At 48.6% G+C, this 20,011-nt stretch overlaps 1 long non-coding RNA gene across 1 annotated transcript in view; it reads left to right on the forward strand.

Moving 5' to 3' along the window:
• Nucleotides 1–3,285: 3,285 nt before the first annotated feature.
• Nucleotides 3,286–20,011, forward strand: part of LOC146822460 (uncharacterized) — a 76,190-nt gene continuing 59,464 nt past the window's right edge. The window contains exon 1 of the long non-coding RNA XR_014963311.1: nt 3,286–3,331. This is a non-coding gene — a long non-coding RNA (uncharacterized LOC146822460). The remainder of the gene's footprint in view (nt 3,332–20,011) is intronic.

Genomic DNA, 20,011 nt, shown 5'->3' on the forward strand with positions numbered 1-20,011 from the left:
CCGTGAACTGTGTGAGCTGTTGCTTGCACCACTTACCCAGATATAGTATCCCTATATCTGCACATATATCACTACACCTAAAACCTCTATGGCAGGCCTTAACAATCCTGAAGGCAGGGTGCTGGGTTTTACGTCGGAGGGTGCCCCTGCATGAGTAGGGCTCCTCTGCAGCATTCGAAGTCCATTCTCCAGGGCTGTCTGTGATGCAGCCATGCATATATGTTTAAGTGCATTATAACCTCGCGGTAAATGCTAACTTTAAAATGGATGCTCAGAAACATGTTGTGTTTGGTGTCAAACACCTTGAAATCATACCTCCACACCTGTAACTGGTGTAGGAGTTATGATTTCCCCCTTCCACAAAGACATTTTTGGGTCACTGGTCTACCCGGTACCAGCTTTCTTAACCCGGGCAGCACAAAATGGACGCTGCCAGCCACAGACACATTTCTACCCTCCTGCTGCTGAGCTAAGCTCATGCAGGGGAAGGCATGACAATAGGTATCCTGTCACAGGGAGGTGTGACCACCTCCCATACAGGGTTTAGTGCATTGGGTATGGGTGGGTGCACTCTGGGAGTCTGCACTGTGGGCACATTTGGTGTCCCTGTGCATAGTCCAGCTAGAACCAGTTTTGGGAGCCATTGGCTCCTGCTCTGGCACACAACTGGACAAAGGACATGGGTGTAGCCACCCCTCTGTCCTGCCCCTCCCATAGAAGGGACCCCTGAATCTTTCCTACCCTTGCAAGTGGGTATAAAAGGCCGTACCTGACTTAGGCTCTTTGGATTTTACCTGGACAAGATTCTACTAAGAAGCCTCCACGTACTTCGACGGTCTGCACGACACTGGACGACCGAAGAATCTCCCTTGGAGTAAAGGAATTACTCCCCTGCAGAAGCAGGCACCTCAGCGCATCTGACCGGCTTACATCTCCCGGGCTCCTGAGGACTCCAAAGATTTCAGCAACACAGGAGGTGGGTTTCCAAAGGTCCCTGAGGTCGATCTGCAGTCTCCGCAATTCTGAGGCCAGTATCCCTCGTGTGGACTGCGTGACATGGACCCCTGTGCAATGCGTACATTTGCAGTTGCACATGCTTCTTGGCACTTCCTGAGCTTGTTCATTGGACTCCGTGTAGTCCCAACCCCTAGCAGTATTTCCACTTAAGATCTCTGGCCTCCTCGCACCGAGTGCTCCGTGGGCTGGTACTTCGTAATCCTGCTTGAGGTCTCCTCTGGATCCCTGGTCCGTTGGCCTGCGGGTTACGGCAAGGGTCACCTTGTTGGTTCTTGGACTCACCTTGTTGCTCCAGACGTGCCCTGAATCTCCATTGCTTGGGGAGTCCCCTGGTCCTTGCTTGTCCACAGCGTAAACTGTTAGTCCTTTCTGCATAGGTTGCATTTGCCAAGGCTTGTTGGTGCTCTAGCCGGACATCGACCCATCAGCACTCGACATCCTTCGTGGGTCAGCTCACCTCTGGTGCCTGGTCATCCTTGATGTCTCCTGGTTCTCGTGGCTACAGAGTCAAGCAACCACTCAACATCCCTGAAGCATCCGACATCGGTGGGCATTCGACTACCGACCCCTTGGTCACCTGAAGTGACCCAGACTCTGTCCCCTCTGCTTTCAGGTTCCTCTCACTCACCGAGAATCCAGGCTTGGATTCCACCGGACACTTTCACCTTCACGGCAGCAGCATTTCTTCCAAGTCCTCCATTAGAAATGACAGCGGTTTCCGACACCACTTGAACCCTATGCACCCGGCTCCTCTGGGATAGGTAACGTGGGTAGCTGGGTATCCACGGGTGGGTTAGCCCTAGAACCTCTTAAGTGGCAAAGGATTTGTTCAAAGTCCTCCTAGAAGTGTCCTTAACTTGTAACTTTCCAACGGCGACTTTCTCATAGAGTTGTACGGAGCCCGCGCTAATGTTTACACACTGCACCTGACCTCCGTGGGGTCCCGATCTACTCCCTTTCGATGATTCCTTGGGGCCCCAGCGATTCTACGTGCTCTAGGGACTGTCTATATTCAAGTCGTGATGGTTATACAATTTCTTTAGTATATGGTTCGGTCTCCCCCTGGAGACCGCTGTGTATTGTGCTACTTACAACTGTTCTATTGATATCGTATTGGTTCTTTTGCGTTCTATTTTCGTGTAGAGAATAGTAGAGAGTGTTATAGAAATAAATATATATTGTTTATATAAACACTTTGTGGTTCTCCTTTCATTTAGTCATTCAGAAGGTGATATTCTGGTAAAACAATCTGCTTTACATTCCTTCAAGATTAAGCTTGACGGCTGCTCTCCATAGCTACCACTAGGATAGCTTTCTAAAGGTTATCTTTGACCTTGAACGTCATAAGGGTCGTTTGGACTGGTGCATGGTGCCCACTTTAATTAATGACGGCATATACCAGGCCAACTTCTCACACACGACCGGAGGAAGATCTTTCTCTTATCTCACTGCAAAGACCTGGAACTCCGTGCCTCAACATATCAGGCAATAACTGTCTCTGTCTCAATTCAGGAAGGACCTCAAGACCTGGCTCTTCGACTGAACCGCAGATCCACCCCCACATCTGCCAGCACCTTCAGACCCTAACGGGTGAGTAGTCGTGCTTTACAAGAACCCGGATTGATTTATTGATTGATTGATGGTAGAGCCACCTGAGGCTCAGCCATCAGAAACCCAGTGGTTCCCATTGTTAACCAGACAGAGACCCGCAAGTTCAGTTTATGGTGTCCCCCCCCATTAGAACGTTCTAGAAATCACAGACCTCTTGTGATCATCTTGCGGCTGGTCCTCTCCTTGAGCTTTGCTTTTAACTGATAAGTTTTATACAATATTGGTATATCCTGTTGTAACTCAGCTGTATGTCTAGCTTCTGTTCCACAGTGATCGAGAATGCATTTCTCTTCCATTTCCGATATCCTGGCAGTGATGTGGTATCTGTCCGAAGGCTCATGTCCCCTTCACTCATGGGAGGGCAGATCTTGATTAGGCATTGGGTTTTGGCTGCTCAAGACCCAAACCCCACCCCCTACCTTGTTCAATTAATTGACAAATCCCTGAACCCATCATAATCAATATCTCCGTAGTAAACCCTGCCACATAAATGAACCATTCCTGCACATTCTGACTAAGATTTTGGGGGCTACTTAAGATCCTACATTACAGAGACCTAATAATAATTCATGAAATCACATTAAAGTGGACACCTTTTTTCGATAACTCTACTTGTCTGCGATAGCCTTGATATTAATAAGTGTCATTTCATTTTCAGTGTTGGCACCTCATGAGGCCCGAGAGGTCCCAGGAGCTACTGCAGGTATGTGAAGCTTCAATGCAGATGATGAATAGGATTCTGAACCCTGGGAATAGAGTTCTCACTGCGATGGGACTTAAACTTCACTGTGAAGCATAAAATGCTGCTGTGACCTATGTTGTGGGCGACTCCTGTGGATAGGAGACTTTATTTGAACATGACGATGATGCGGAAGGATGTGGAGGCTGGGTTTGTCCATGCCGATGATGTTGAAGTATGTGGAGGCTTTATTTGCGCATGTCAATGATGCTGAAGGATGTGGAGGCTGGGCTTGTCCTGGTCGATGATGCTGAAGGATGTGCAGGCTGGGTTTGTGCATGTCCAAGATGCTGAAGGTTGTGGAGGCTGGGTTTGTTGATGTCGATGATGCTGAAGGATGTGGAGGCTGGGATTGAGCATTTCCAAGATGCTGAAGGTTGTGGAGACTGCGTTTGAGCATGTTGATGATGCTGAAGGATGTGGAGGCTGCGTTTGAGCTGATGGAGTCTATTCAAACACTGAATCTTCCAGGTCCAAGGACGCAGTTGGCTGAAATGCCTGTGACATGTGAAAAGTTCTTTAGGGGTGTTAAGGATTCAAGTGGGAGCCTCGGGCATTAGCAAAAGAGTATGTTTTATGATTTTGGTTTAGAACAGAAAAATGTTGACAGGGAGGCTGTTGGCAATGAGACTATGTGGGAGGAAGGACAGAGCAGAGATTGACAGGGTCAGACATTCTGAACATCTCTGTACTGTTCAAAAAGGAAACACTGTCCAATGTGGACTTTGGAACCAGTCACTCTACGGGTTTTTAAAAAACTCCTGAACGAAAGTAGGATCTGGGGATCTGCAGAGATCTGCAGGCACTGACGCAGCCATCACACCCCTGGATGGTCCTAAATAGTGACTCATCTTTGCACTTTAAATCTTACTGCAGACACGGCTCCCGTTGTCCTTGCCTTCGTTCCACCCCGTCCCTCCCTCGCTCCCGTTGTCCGTGATGTCTACCACTTGCAATAGGTCTCGCATTTATGCAAGTTTGAGCTATTGCCTTTATAAATGACAATGCCTTTTATTTATGTTTTGGTTTTTAAACATAAATAAAACGCATTGTCATTTACAATGCCAATATCTGAAACTCATGTAAATGCGAGACCTATTGCATTGCAAATGCTTGTTTTTTATTGGCCATTATTATTTCCCTCGAGGCCCGACAGCCGCGTTTTCCCACCACTGGTAAGCAGTCAAGCTGACTTTCGTTGCCACCTCGAGCATGGCTGCCCACCGTGACCGGCCTCGGCGGCCATCTTGTGAGTGGCAAATGGAGCCGAGGGGGAAAGTTGTGCGCAGATGACGATGTCATCTCGCACTTCCACGTCTCTCCTGGGCAGCTGCAACAGTGGCAGGGGCTGCCAGAGAGCAGGCTGCAGCTAGAGAGGGGAGGAGACTCCTCACATCTCGGCTGCAGCATCCCCCTCCCACCCAAGACTGTCCCTACCCCACCATTCACCGCCTCTCCTGCACCGGGAACCAGGACCAGCAGTTGCTGGTGCAACTCTTCCCAATTTCCCATTATGCAATTGTTGGGTTTTCTTTATATCACCACTCGACTCCCTGGAGGTTGGGTGCATGTTCCAAACCCTTCTCTGACTCCACTGCCTTAAAGTATTTCTGCCCGGTGTGCGCTGTGAGGACTTCTTCATATGATGACTGTCCTGCTGCACCCCCTTCTGCGCCTCCATGTGTGAATATCTCGCTTTACAACCTGCTTCGCACCCAATTAGAGAGCCTGGCTTTAATTTAGGAATTTGCCATCTGAGTTTACTCTTTGGCGTTGTTACGTCATAATTTATGTTGCAAAAACATGTTAAGCAGCCTGTTTTTATTTCAGTTAATTCAATAGGGTTTCATATGTGTAAAGGGATAACTTTGGATGTTGGAGGGAAGTTCAGCTACCCGTGCATGAAAGGGGCAGTTGTATCTAGACAGCTGTAGGAGACAAGTCTGCCTTATGTGTATAAAGGGCAACTTTCTGTGGTAGAGATTGCTGTCGACAGATGTAGAAAAGGAAAACGCTGGCTGCACAGCTGCAGAAGTGAATTTTGTCTACACGTATGCAGAAAGGACAACTGGCTACACGCACAAAACCGGCTAAAGAGCTGTAAAACTCTGGCTACACATGTAGCGCTTCGAGGTGACTTTCACAGTAGATTGCGTCTTTCTGTCCTATGCTTTCCTTTTGTAGACTCTTATAATCTGGTATTTTAGTCGAGTTGATTCATTTGAAAACACCAGGAAGTTACACTTTGCAGAAACCTTCTATTCCTAATTGAAAGCTTAGGGCTGGATTGTGGTGGCCAAAATGACAAGGCTTCATTTGCTAATCTTACATATGTGTAGGAGGTTCCAGATTTACTCCTATGTACAGTCAGTTGCTTCAGTCTGTTGAGGGACTGCTCTAGCCAGGGGTGTGCCTGAGGCTGGCCTGACTACGCGTGTGCTGAGTGACTTCTTAGGTGACACGTGGGTCTAGACCGCCCTAGCCAGGGGTGTGCCTGAGGCTGGCCTGACTCCGTGTGTGCTGAGTGACTTCTTAGGTGACAGGTGTGCCTAGACCGCTCTAACCAGGGGTGTGCCTGAGGCTGGCTTGACTCCGTGTGTGCTGAGTGACTTCTTAGGTAACACGTGTGCCTAGACTGCTCTAGCCAGGGGTGTGCCTGAGGCTGGCTTGACTACGCGTGTGCTGAGTGACTTCTTAGGTAACACGTGTGCCTAGACCGCTGTAGCCTGGGGTGTGCCTGAGGCTGGCTTGACTACGCGTGTGCTGACTGACTTCTTAGGTGACACGTGTGCCTAGACCGCTCTAACCAGGGGTGTGCCTGAGGCTGGCTTGACTCCGGGTGTGCTGAGTGACTTCTTAGGTGACAGGTGTGCCTAGACCGCTCTAGCCAGGGGTGTGCCTGAGGCTGGCCTGACTTCGCGTGTGCTGAGTGACTTCTTAGGTGACACGTGTGCCTAGACCGCTCTAGCCAGGGGTGTGCCTGAGGCTGGCTTGAGTCCGTGTGTGCTGAGTGACTTCTCAGGTGACACGTGTGCCTAGACCGCTTTAGTTGTGCATGTATTAGTTGAATTGCAGTGGCAATGAACATCCCTGGAGGCACTGACTTGTCTGCGCCAGAGGAGCCGTTTTGTAACTATGTATTTCAGCCCCTCAAGCTATTACACACACCATCAATTGAATAGAAAACCCCTTTGTCTCTTGACACTGTCTGCCCCCTAACAGTCACCAACAGTTAGCATTCCAGATGTTCCTTTGTTTGATGCCAGCTGCGGTTTTGAGACATATTGCGCCCTCGTTCACTAGCTGCCCCTGTAAGGAGACCTTTGCCCCTGGTTCTAAAGCCCAGTTGTTTCAAGTGAAGTTAACTCTTGGTCAAGCTCCCAGAGAGCCCAGGCTGTTTGACGGCCACCCAGGGATGGAGACGCCATGACCCACTGACGTGGGGTGATCTGTCAGGGCCACTTGTCTGTTCTGGGACTAACAGCACCAATAGCTAATGCTTTCATTGGCTGAAACAGGGCAGCAGCCTTTGAGCACCACCTAAAAGTGGTGCCATAATAATGCACAATTCACACAAAAGGTCAGAAAATTCCCCTTTTCAGCTATGGGGAGTGCTTAAGAAGACAAAATGCTGCTTTTCCTCCACATATGAAAAATGCTCACCCATCCCTCCCCTCCCTCCAGTTGGACCTTTAACAGTGGGGTGTTTGGATTTGATTCTTGCTCATTGTGACGTGTGCTGGAGGATAATGACCCCTGTGTGGTGCTCAGAGTGAATGCATACTGGTTCAATAATGAGGTATAGAGAGAGGTTTGACAGACGCCGCAGTCATCTAGTGCAGGAGGCACATGCTGATACGATGCCAAGATAGTGGCCAGTTTTGTGGCTTTATTTATGTGTTGGCTGCTACACCTTCTAACAAATGTGTTTAATGCTATCCTTCAAACTTGCATATAGGACCTCAAAAGTGTACGAGTTATAATATTTAACTGTACAGTTCTTGGACAGTGCAATAAAAAGTAGCATTTCCTGTGTTTTTGGAGAAGCAAATGTATAAGGTGCACAACAATAAACACGTCCCTTGACCCTGCCCCCGTCGCCCAGCTCCACCAAATAATGGTCTGCTCTCCTGTGTCCAGGTCCTGGGTTCGAGGCCCTCCTCCACCTGCGCCTCATCCTTGGTGGGCCCTTGGTGAGTATTGTCTGTCTTTCTTTCTGGTCTCTGTATTTCTTTCTGTTTCCTGTATTTTTTGTATTTCTGTCCTGTATTTCTCTTTCTGTGCTAAATCTCTTGTTTTATCTCTCCTTCTGTGCCATTCTCTTGCCCCTTCGCACTTCCGGCCCTCGGTGCTGCCTACCCCTGTGGCCCGACCCTCCCAGCGTGGCTTTCCGCCTCCCAGCTGACCAGCACCTTCCACCTCCCCACCACTACTTAATGGCAGCTGCTGGGCGGCTGCGCCAAAAGCAAGCCCACCTGTCTGGACGGCGCCCACCGCCAGGGATCCTGGTTCTCGTGGTTCCCACTGCTGCGACGTCGTCACCCTGCATGCACTCAACCCAGGATGCCCCACTGCCTGCTGCCATCTCATATCTCCGAAGGACACCCAAGGCCCGTTCAACTGCTGTAACTGTGGCTTCTCCTGCCTCCGCACACCAAACCCACCTACCGCACAACCATTGCGAACCTGACTCAACCACCTCAGCTGCCTCCTACTCAACACTCGTTCCCTCAGAAGACACGCCATAGAGATCTGGTACCTACTCTAATTCATCTCCCCTGACATTGCCTTCTTCATGGAAACATAGATGAATCCCACTAAGCCCCGGACACTTGAACCGCCATTTCTGACAGCTACAAAATCATCCAGAAGTACCACACCAACAGGCAGGGAGGAGGCATCGCCATCGTACACAAAAACACCCTCTGCCTCACAACCAGCTTCAATGACCACTCACCTGACATGGAACACCACCAGCCCCACTTCCACATCCAGACCAACCCGAACATCACCCTCCACGGTTCCCTCATCTACAGACTCCCAGACCCCACCTCCCTCCTTCAGCGACGCCTTAGTCAAATTCATCGCTCACCACGCTCTCGCCTCAACGGACTACATTCTCTTCGGCTACCTCAATTTCCACCTGGACAACAAAGCCGACCACAACAGCTCTTCTCTACTCGAGAACCTCGCCACCATCGGACTCAAGCAATTGGTCACCCTTCTAACCCACTCAGCAGGACACACGCTCGACCCCATCTTCTCCGCAAGTAACATCACCGTCGGCCACACCTCAAAGCTACATTGGACCACCACTGCGTCCACTTCTCCTTTGCCAAACACACCGTACACCACCACGCCCACCGCCATCCTCGCAAAATCTGGAACAAAGTCACCGGAGACCAGCTCACCACCTCCCTCAGCAAAACCCCACCACCAACATCCACGGACGCCAGTGCTTCAGCACGCAACCTCCACCACTCGATCTCCAACTGCACCGACACATTGTCCCCCTCAGGAAACCCTCAGGCATGCGGCCGTCCAAGAAAGCCAGCTGGTTCTCTCCTGGCCTCCAAGAATCCAGGCATGCGTGCAGATGGCTCAAGAATAAATGGAAGAGCAGCAAGATCTTGGCAGACCATGCAGCCTTCAAAACCGCCATCACTGCACAACACCACCTCATCAGAAAAACAAAGAAAACAGCTATACAGGAAAGCATCAATTCCAATGCATACAACAGCAAAGAACTCTTCGCCGTGGTCAAAGAATATGCCAAATCCAGCACGGAGACGGCAGACATTCCCCCTCTCAAGACCTATGCGACAACCTCGCCACTTTCTTCCACCACAAGATCAAGGAGATCTACGACAGCTTTGCAACCCAAGACCCACCCGTAACCATTGCACCCAATGGCTCCAGACCCCAGCATACCCTGCCCATCTGGAGCACCATCACCTCTGACGATACCCTCAGGATCATGAAGAGCATACACTCTGGATCCCCCTCGGATCCCTGCCCTCACCATATCTTCAACAGAGCCGGCACCTCCATCGCCCCTGAACTCTGCGGCACCTTCAACTGCTCCAACGAGTCCGCCACCTTCCCAGAAGACTGGAAACATGCAGAAATCAACCCCCTGCTGAAGAAACCCTCTGCCGACCCGACAGACCTAAAGAACTACAGACCTATCTCTCTGCTCCCCTTGCCAACCTAAGTCATCGAAGTTCATCAACACCCAACTCTCCGAGTTCATGGAAATGAACAACATCCTGGACTTCTCCCAGTCGGCTACAGAAGCAGCCACAGCACCGAGACCGTGCTCCTTGCCACTACAGCCGACATCGGCACCCTCCTCGACCGAGGCAAAACTGCAACCTTCATCCTACTGGACCTCTCGGCAGCCTTCGACACCGTCTCCCATCACACCCTCTGCTCAAGACTCCATGACGCCAGCATCCTCAACAAGACCCTAGAATGAATCCGGTCTTTCCTCACCAGAAAAACATAGTGAGTCAGACTTCCACCCTTTTACTCAGAACCCACAGAGATCAGCTGCGGAGTGCCCCAGGGCACCCACCTCCCTGATCCTCACTCTCTTCAACAACTATAAGGCCCCGCTTGCAGCCATCGTCAGAAGCCATGAACTTAACATCTCCTACGCAGACCAAAACCAGATGATTCTCTCCCTCACAGACAAACCCACAGATGGCAAGAGCAACTTCCACGATGGGCTGAAGGCAGACGCAATGTGGATGAAGGACAGCTGCCTCAAGCTCAACTTAGACAAGACTGAAGTCCTGACCCTGGCTCCACCCCCTCCGCTAGAACGACTTGTGGTGGCCCGCTGCGCTTGGAACCCACCACACACCCACGGACCAAGTACGTAACCGTGTCATCATACTGGACTCCTCACTCTCTATGAATCAATGCTGTCTCGTTCTCCTGCTTCCACACGCTCTGTATGCTTCAGAAGACACCCATGCACTCGTCAGCAGCAGACTGGACTGCAGCAACACACTCTACGCCGATACCACCAAAAAGCGAATTAAGAAACTACAGAACCTCCAGAATACCTCTGCCAGACTCATTCTTCCCCATTGCAGACACATCACCAGTCACCTAAGAGACATACACTGGCTCCCGATCAAAAAAAGATTTACCTTCGAGCCCCTCAGGCACATTTGCAAAGCCCTCCACAACGCTGGATCTGCATACCTCTACTGCCGCCTCTCCCTCCACACACCAACCAGACATCTCCGCTCCACCCAACTGGCCCTGGCCACCATCCCACAAATCCACAAGACCACAGTGTAGAAAAGTAGGATCTACCTCTTATGGTTACCCTCACTTTTTGCTGATGTTTTACTGTTTTTGGACTAGTATGACTGGGATCCTGCTATCTAGGAGACCAGTATATCTGCTTTCTCCCTTAAATTGCAATGTGTGTACCTTAGGTACACTCCAGATTGAATACTGGGGTACCCTTGTCAGTCCCTAGTATATGGTACACATGTACCAAAGGCCTAGGTACCCCAGAGGCCTCCCATGGGCTGCAGCATGTATTATGCCACCCAGGAGAGGCCATTCAATATGACACCACAGGTTAGCTACTGCAACCTGTGTAAGGTGGTGCATGCACCCCTTACTTAGATATAGGTTACCTATATCTGTATCTAAATCACTACACTTAAAACCTATCAGTCACCCATATAGCAGGCCATATCAATCCTGAAGACACGGTGCTGGGTTTTACGTGAGAGGGTGCCCCTGCATGAGCAGGGACCCTTTGCAGCTTTCGGAGACTATTCTCCCAGGTTGTATGTGATGCAGCCATACATACAGTTTAATGTACATTATATCCTACCGGTAAAAGCTAACTTTAAAATGGCTGCTTAGAACCATGTCGTGTTTGGTGTCAAACACCTTGAAATAATACCACCACACCAAGATTCCACCCTTCCACGAAGACATGCATGGGTCACGGGTCTCCCCGGTAGCAGCTTTCTTAACCTGGGCAGCACAAAATGGACGCTGCCAGCCACAGACACATTTCTGCCCTCCTGCTGCTGGGGAATGCCTGGCAATAGGTATCCTGTCACAGGGTGGTGTGACCACCTCACAGACAGGTTTTAGTGTATTGGGACTGGGTGTGTGCACTCTGAGAGTGCCAGAAAGTCTGCACTATGGGCACATTTGGTGTCCCTGTGCATAGTCCAGCTCAAACTGGTTTAGAAGCCATTTGCTCCTGCTCTGGTGTGAAACTGGACAAAGGGACATGGGTGTATCATCCCCTCTGTCCTGCCCTTCCCATAGGAGGGACCCCTGAATCTGTCCTACCCCTTCCCGTGGGTATAAAATGGATTACCTGGCTACAGGACTTTGGATTTTACCTGGACAAGATTCTGCTACAGAAGATACCAAGTACTTCGACTGTCTGCACGACGCTGGATGACTGAAGAATCTCCCTTGGAGTAAAGGAGTTACTCCCCTGCTGAAGCAGGCACCTTAAGCACATCTGACCAGTTTGCATCTCCCGAGCTCCTGATGACTCCGAAGATTTCTGCAACACAGGAGGTGGGTCCCTGAAGGTCCCTGAGGTCGATCTGCCTTTCCAGTGAAGCTGAGGCCAGTATCCCTCGTTGGGACTGTGTGACCCAAACCCCTGTGCACCGCGTTCTTTTGCAACTGCACATACTTACCAGCATTTCCTGAAGTTGTGCATTGGACTCTGTGTAGTCCTGACCCCGAGCAGTATTTCCACTGAAGATCTCCAGCCTCCTCGCACCGTGTGCGCAGTGGGCTTGTACTTTGTAATCCTGCCTGAGGTCTCCTCTCGATCCCTGATCCGTTGGCCTGTGGGTCCTGCCGAGGGTCACCTTGTTTGTTATTGGACTTACCTGGTTGCTCCAGATGTGCCCTGACTTTCAATTGCTTGGAGAGTCTCCTGGACCTTGCTGGTCCACACTGTAACTTGTTTTCTTTTTATGCATTGGTTGCATTTGCCAAGGCTTGTTGGTACCCCTGCCAGACACCAACCCCTCAGCAGTCGATATTCTTCGTAGGACAGATCAACTCCAAATTCTGGCCATCCTCGACATCTCCTGGTCCTCATGGCTGAAGAGTCAAGCAGCACCTCATCTCACCTGAAGCACCCGGCATTGGTGGGCACTCGCCTACTGAGCCCCTGGTCACGTGAAGTGACCCAGACTCTGTCCCCTCTGCTTTCAGGTTCCTCTTACCTCGAATCCAGGTTTGGGTTCCACTGGACACTCTCCACTTCCATGGCAGCAGTATTTCATCTCAGCACGCCATTAAAAACGACGGAGGTTTCCGACACCAATTGACCCCTATGCACCCGGCTCCTCTGGGATAGGTAACTCCGGTACCTCGGTATCCACAGGTGGATTGGCCTTAGAACCTCTTAAGTTCCAAAGATCTTGCTTGAAGTCCGCTCCGAAGTGTCTTTAAACTGTAAAACTTTAACCGCGTTTTTCCCATAGATTTGTACGGAGCCAATGCTCATGTTCACACACTGCACCCGTCCTCCATGGGGTCCCAGTCTACTCACCCTGGGTGGTTCCTTGGGGTCCCAGCGATTCTACGTGCTCTAGACACTGTCTATTGATGTCATGACTGTTATACCATTTTTTTAGTATATGGTTCGGTCTCCCCTGGGAGCCCACTGCGTATTGTGCTACTTACAACTGTTCTATTGAAACGTATTGAGTGTTTTGTGTTCTATTCTCGTGTAGAGAATAGTAGAGAGCTTTTTAGAAATAAATACATATTTTTATACAAACACTTTGTGCTTCTCCTATCATTTCATCATTCAGGAGGTGATATTCTGGTAAAACAATCTGCTTTACATTCCTTCAAGATTAAGCCTGAAGGCTGCTCTCCATAGCTACCTCTAGGATAGCTTTCAATAAAGGGTATCTTTGACCTCATACATCATAAGGGTTGTTTGGACTGATACAAGGTGCCCACTTTAATTAGTGGACAGCATATACCGGGCCAACTTCTCACAGGAGTCACCTCTCAAACCCCCTAAACAGGACATAGTGGACTATGTACTTGGTCTCCGCTCCATGATGGCTGAGTACATGAAGAAGGCATCAAATAACCTTGAGGCTAGCCAGGAATTACAAAAAGCCTGGCATGACCAAAAGGCTGTTTTGGCTGTGTATCAGCCAGGACAGAAGGTATGGGTGATGGAGTCTGTGGCCCCAGCAGCTCTCCAAGACAAGTGGAGTGGACCCCATACCATACTTGAGCGGAAGGGAGAGGCTACCTACCTGGTGGACCTTGGTACTCCCAGGAGCCCCCATTGGGTGCTCCATGTGAACAGACACAAGCCATATGTGGACGGGGCAGACATGGGCTTTCTCATGGCTACTGATGAGGGACAGGAGGTAGAGAGTGATCCACTCTCTGACCTGCTCTCACAGAACCCTGATAATGGTTCAGTGGATGATGTAGCCTTGGAAGGCAGCCTCACTGACCAGCAGCAAACTGATTGTAGGCAAGTCCTGAATCAGTTTAGACACATGTTCTCACTGACTCAAGTCAGACTACCTGGTGTACACATGAGGTGGACACAGGTGACAGTCTGCCTGTTAAAATAAGATTTACAGGCAACCTCACCATGTCAGGGACTAAATCAGGACTGAAGTCCTGAAAATGATGGAACTGGGAGTGATTGAGCCCTCATATAGCCCTTGAGCTAGCCCAGTAGTCTTAGTCACAAAACCTCACACTCAGGGTGGTAAGAGAGAGATGAGGTTTTGTGTAGACTACAGGGGTCTCAATGCAGTCACTAGGACTGACGCTCATCCAATTCCAAGGACGGATGAACTTATTGATACTTTGGCCTCCCCCAAGTTTCTAAGTACATTTGATCTCACAGCTGGTTACTGGCTGTTAGAAATGGGATTTCCTGCAGGCTAGAGCAAGGGCCGAAACCAGGGAAAAATCTCCACTCTAGTCAGGATAAGGGAGTTACACTCCTAAAATAACCTCTTCTCACCCCCTTGGTAGCTTGGCACGAGCAGACAGGCTTATCTTAGAGGCAGTGTGTAAAGCATTTCCACATAACCCACAGTAATACAGTGTAAGCACTACAAAAAGACACCACACCAGTTTAGAAAAATATCCAATATTTTTATATAATTAAAACAAGACCAAAAACAACAAATCCACAATACTATATGTAAAGAAAGTCTGTAGTTATCAAAATAAGTTTAAAACAAAGTTCCTCGATGTCGGTAGCTACGTCCCGTGCTACCAAAGCGTCGTGAACAACAAATCCAACAGTTCTGGCTGGCCTCGGGGTCGCAGGCCAGTTACGGGGTCGGGAAGACCCGCAAACAGTACCTGTGAGAAATGCTGAGTGATGAGGCCCTTGAAGTCACTCGCTTTGCAGGCCGAGCTGACAAGCGGGAGTCGGTGGTGCCGGCGTCGATGGGCCAAGGCTGTGGTGCGGGATGACGGCAGTGCTTCGTGTGACTTACAAGTGGTGCCCTCAAACCACAGTGCAAGCAGCTGCGTCGATTTTGGCGTGGATCAGCGGTAACGGGTAGGCCAAGGCGTCCTCTTGAAGCAAGGTGGTACGCAGTGCGGTGCCCACAGGTCGCGGTGCGAGCAGCGGCTCGGTGGCAGCATTAGCAGGCGTCGTCGGTGAGACCAAGGTCACGGTGCGGTGTTGCAGGGGTGCTCTCTGCGGTGCCAAGGCTTCCGCATGAAGCGAAGCGGTGTGGAGTGCGGTGCCCACAGGTCGCGGTGCAAGCAGTGGCTCGGTGGCGGCATCAACAGGCGTCATCGGTGAGACCAAAGTTGCGGTGCAGCGTTGCGGAGGTGCCCTCTGCTGTGTCTTCAGGGCACGGAGTCCGCAGCCGCGTCATAGACATCGTCGAGTTGCTTTTCCTCTGATATAGCACAAAACACACAGTCCCCAGTGCTGCGGGCAGAAGAGCTTGAAGTCTTTGCTGTTACTGTGACTTCGTGAACAGGGGGCAAGCTCTACCTCAAGCCCTTGGAGAGGCTCACAAATTAGGTTGCAGAAAGTCCAGTCCAGGCCTTTCACTGCCCAAGACAGAACCAGCCACTGCAGGTCAGCCCAGCAAAGCACACAGCCAAGTAGTAGTTCCTCCTCACAGCTTCTCCAGCTCTTCTTCTTGGCAGTCTGTTTGATCCAGAGGAGTTCTAAAGTTCAGGCGTCTGGGCTCCAGTATTTGTACACAAAAATCCTTTGATCTTGCAGGCAGATGGTGCCTGTGTCCGGCCAGAACCAGTTCAGCCTTCTCTGGTGTGATTTCTGGCAGGAGGTGGAGACGGCATAGTCAGAGGGCAGACCAGGCCCTTTGAGGTGCAAGGAAATCTCCTCTCCCTTCCCCCATCGCAGCCCACGTCTATTCAGCCCTTTCCTGACCTACCTAGACTATCTGGAGCCCCTCTGGCTCCCCAGCCTTCTGTCATCCAAAACCCAGACAGGCAATCCACATTCCAGCAGAGGCACGCGTGATGAATGGGCAAGAAAATACCTACTTTCTAAAAGTGGTAGATTCTTAGTTCAGGCATACTAAACTTAATTTCCCTACCTAATTCCCCGGGCCAGTTATGTTTATTATAAGATGTTATAAACAAACTCACCATTTTGTCCAATGGGGAACAGGTAGTCTCGCAATAGTGAAGAACTAAATTGGCCGTAATTCACTATCAGGACATGCCACACACACCCGGGCATGTCCCACCTTACCCATACACTGTACCTTGCCCACAGAGGTACCTTGGGCCTACCTTAGGCTTACTTACTGGTAAGTGTGTGCACTGGCCAAGTCGACATGGCAGTTACAAACTGCGCGCAGACTCTGCAATGGCAGGTCTGTGGTACCTTTTCAGGGCTACTCACGTAGGTGGCACAATCGGTGCTGCAGGCCCACGAGTAGCATTTGATTCACAGGCCCTGGCACAGTCAGTGCACTTTACTAGGGACTAACAAGTAAATCAAATATCTAATCATGGAAACACCAATCCATAACACAATTTACAAAGAGAGCGCTTGCACTTTACCACTGATCAGCAGTGCCAAAAGTGCGCAGAAACTTTATGCCAGCAAAAACAGAGTCCAAACCGGGAGGCCAGAAAGCAAAAACTCTGGGGAAACACGCCAACAGATGCCAAGTCAAACACTGGCAAATCAGATTAGCTGAGGATGCAAAAACAAAAACAGCATTCTCAACCCCTAGTGGTCATTATCAATTTGTGGTAATGCCTTTTGGATTGAAGAATGCACCTGCCACTGTTCAAAGGTTGGTGAACAAAGTCCTTACAGGTCTGGAAGCCTATAGTGCAGCTTATCTGGATGATATTGCTGTCTTGAGCTCCACCTGGGAGAATCACCTGGACTACCTGAGAAATGTTTTGGAGGCCCTGCAACAGGCAGGCCTCACTATCAAGGCCACCATGTGCCAGATAGGGCAGAAGAAGGTTGTGTACCTGGGCCACCTTGTGGGTGGAGGCCAGGTTCAACCACTGCCCAGCAAAATCCAGACCATCACGGACTGGGTTGCTTCCACTACCCAGACTCAGGTCAGAGCTTTCTTGGGTCAGACTGGGTACTACAGGAGGTTTGTTAAGGGTTATGGATCTATAGTGACCCCCTTAAATGATCGTACCTCTAAAAGAATGCCTAAGAAAGTTCAGTGGGCAGTTAGCTGTCAAAAAGCATTTGATGACCTGAAGCAGGTCATGTGCACTGCTCCCATTCTGCAAAGTCCTGATTATTCCAAACAATTGATTGTTCAAACTGATGCATCTGAGTTGGGGGTAGGGGCTGTGTCATCACAACTGAATGAAGAGGGTCAGGATCAGCCAGTAGCTTTCATAAGCAGAAGGCTGACCCCCAGAGAGAAACGTTGGTCAGCTATTGAGATGGAGGCCTTTGCTGCGGATTGGGCTCCGAAGACGAACATAGACCTAGGAGTAACCATGCTAAAGCAGGTGTACTCTCCAGATATTTCCACGTAGAAAATGAAAACTCAACTGGTCTAGGTTAGTTTCATGTCCTTGCGTTTGGGGCGTTGTGTAGGATTATACCAAAAGTACAGGAATAGAAAAAAACATCTATTTCTTTACCTTTGGTATAATTGCGGCACCCGTGCTTTACTTTTAATGTTATAAGTAATGCGCAGGTGCCGCGATTATACCAAAGGTAAAGAAATAGATTTTTTGTTCTAATTCTTTACTTTTGGTATAATCGCGGCACCCGCGCTTTACTTATAACATCAAAGTACAGCGCGGGTGCCGCAATTATAAAACATATGGCCATGTTACTTTGTTGCTTGTGAACCTGAATTTGTTTCCCCTGGGTTCAGTTCTGGACACAGTGGCTGCTTTAACTTCCAAGGTTATATTTATGGTTACTCTATTGCTTTAAGCATAATACAAACACAAGTATTGCTTGGAAATCGGCAGTTATGTGGGAAAAAACACAGGCACTAATTGGGGCACTTCCTTCAATTCTTCATGTTATGTTTGGCTTGATCATCGCAGCACCTGCTTTACAGATGTCCTGCTTTAACTGTCATCATTTCGGCCTTGCAGCTAAAACATTTATTTTTTAATATAATAAACTTTAAACCCCTCTTTTCACTATGTTTCAATTGTAACGGACTGCGGGATTGAAATGCAATTACTAGAAAACATTCCCTTTAGCTCTTCAAAGTGTCGTGGTTAACATTTTTGTATATTGTTAAAGGAAGTATGTGCAAATAAACTGCAGAAAAACCTACTTTTCAACAATTAGAGCAAGCATTTGCAATGCAATAGGTCTCGCAGTTACACAAGTTTAAGCTATTGGCATTGTAAATGACAATGCCTTTTATGTATGTTCTTAAAACGAAAACAAAAATAAAAGGCATTGTTATTTGCAATGTCAATAGCTCAAACTCGCGTAAATGCGAGACCTATTGCATTGCAAATGCTTGTTGATTATGTCGCTCTGAAAACTTGTATTCCACTGCATAATCTCTGTTTTTGATGGGTTAACAGCATAACCTGATATTTTTGCAAAGCTCTCTAGATTTTCCCAAATAGCTGACATTGCTAGCTGTATGTGGCCAATAAATATCATCAGGTCAGCTGCATAAAGCCCAATTTCCCACCCATTACAAGAAAATGAGATGATATTTCTGCATGCTCTTAGCTCATTTATTAAGTCAATATATAAATTAAATAACAGGGGAGAAAGTGGACACCCCTGTCTGGAGCCCCATCCAATTTTGACTTGCTCAGATAAAACCCCATTTACTAGTACTCGAGCTGTAGGGTTTTTATAAAGAGCCTTAATTGCTGACTCAAAAGATTGCCCCAAATTAAAGCGCTGGATCACCTCTTGAAGAAAGGGCCAACTGACCCTGTCAAACGCTTTAGCCGTGTCACATGTTATCACCGTTAGGGGTTTGTCATATTCTTTAGCCAGGTCTATTGTGCCTATTAACTCATGAGTCAAATCATGTAGGTGCCTCCCCTTCAAAAAACCCTTCTGATCACTATGGATTAAGGTGCCCACCATCCGCTCTAACCTTTTAGTCATAATCTGTGTATATAATTTGTAATCACTATTAAGCAGTGAAATCAGCCTATACGATTCACAGGCCCTTAGATTCTTATTGGGTTTAAGGAGGATAACTACAGTAGCTAAGTCCCCAGAAGGAGGAAGCTCCTGTTTTAGGATATAGGCTGAATTAAAAAGGTTCAGCAGAATCGGGGCCAGTTCTTCCTTCAGAAGTATATAGGTTTCGTTTGGGAGAGCGTCCCGTCCTGTAGCTTTCCTCTTTTTCAGATTATTAATTGTACTATAAACTCCTGCCAATGTAAAAGGGGCCGATAATTCCTCTCTATTTTCCTCACTTAGGAGCGGAAGGTCTACATCTTGAAAAAATGCTGTTATCTGGTCATTATTCAGATCTATATCATCTGTATATAGTTCTTGAAAAAAGTGAACGAATGCTTGTTCAATCGCCCCATCTTCAGTGACAATATTTCCCGTGGATTGGCATTTCAGATCTTTAAATATTATTTCTGGACTGGTCAGCCTTGGCCTTCCAGGCCAAAAGTTTGCCGCTACCTTCCCCGTACTCATAATTGGCAAGCTTGCTTGCTTCCCATTTTTGTTTTACCCTGAGTTCCAGGTAGTCAGCTAAATTTGCTTTTGTCTTTACCAGATCCGCTTCTAATGATAGCTTGGTAGTAGTATCTAGAGTATGCCCCAAATTACCTTGTATTACTTTAATATGTTTTTCTATAGAAGTGAACTCCTTCTTTACTTTTTGCTTTGTATGGCATTTTGGCTAATTAAGATACCTCTAAGATATGCTTTATACGTATCCCACACTTTGTTTAAGGAAGCCGAGTCAAGATTAAAAAGAAAAAACTCATTTGTTAATTTTTTCAAGTTATCAATCATTGAGACCTCAAAATGTAGGGAACGATTCAACGTCCAGCGTCGTTCTGGAGTCTTGCCTCGGAGCTGAAGCTGCAGAGAGACTGCCGAGTGATCGGATAAATGCTCCGGTATATGAGTGACATTCTTGACAAGATCACTAATAGTGCGAATTACCAAAAAGAAATCAATCCTAGATTGAT

Source organism: Triturus cristatus, chromosome 6 (genome assembly GCF_964204655.1).
Source record: "Triturus cristatus chromosome 6, aTriCri1.1, whole genome shotgun sequence".
Classification (NCBI taxonomy): domain Eukaryota; kingdom Metazoa; phylum Chordata; class Amphibia; order Caudata; family Salamandridae; genus Triturus; species Triturus cristatus.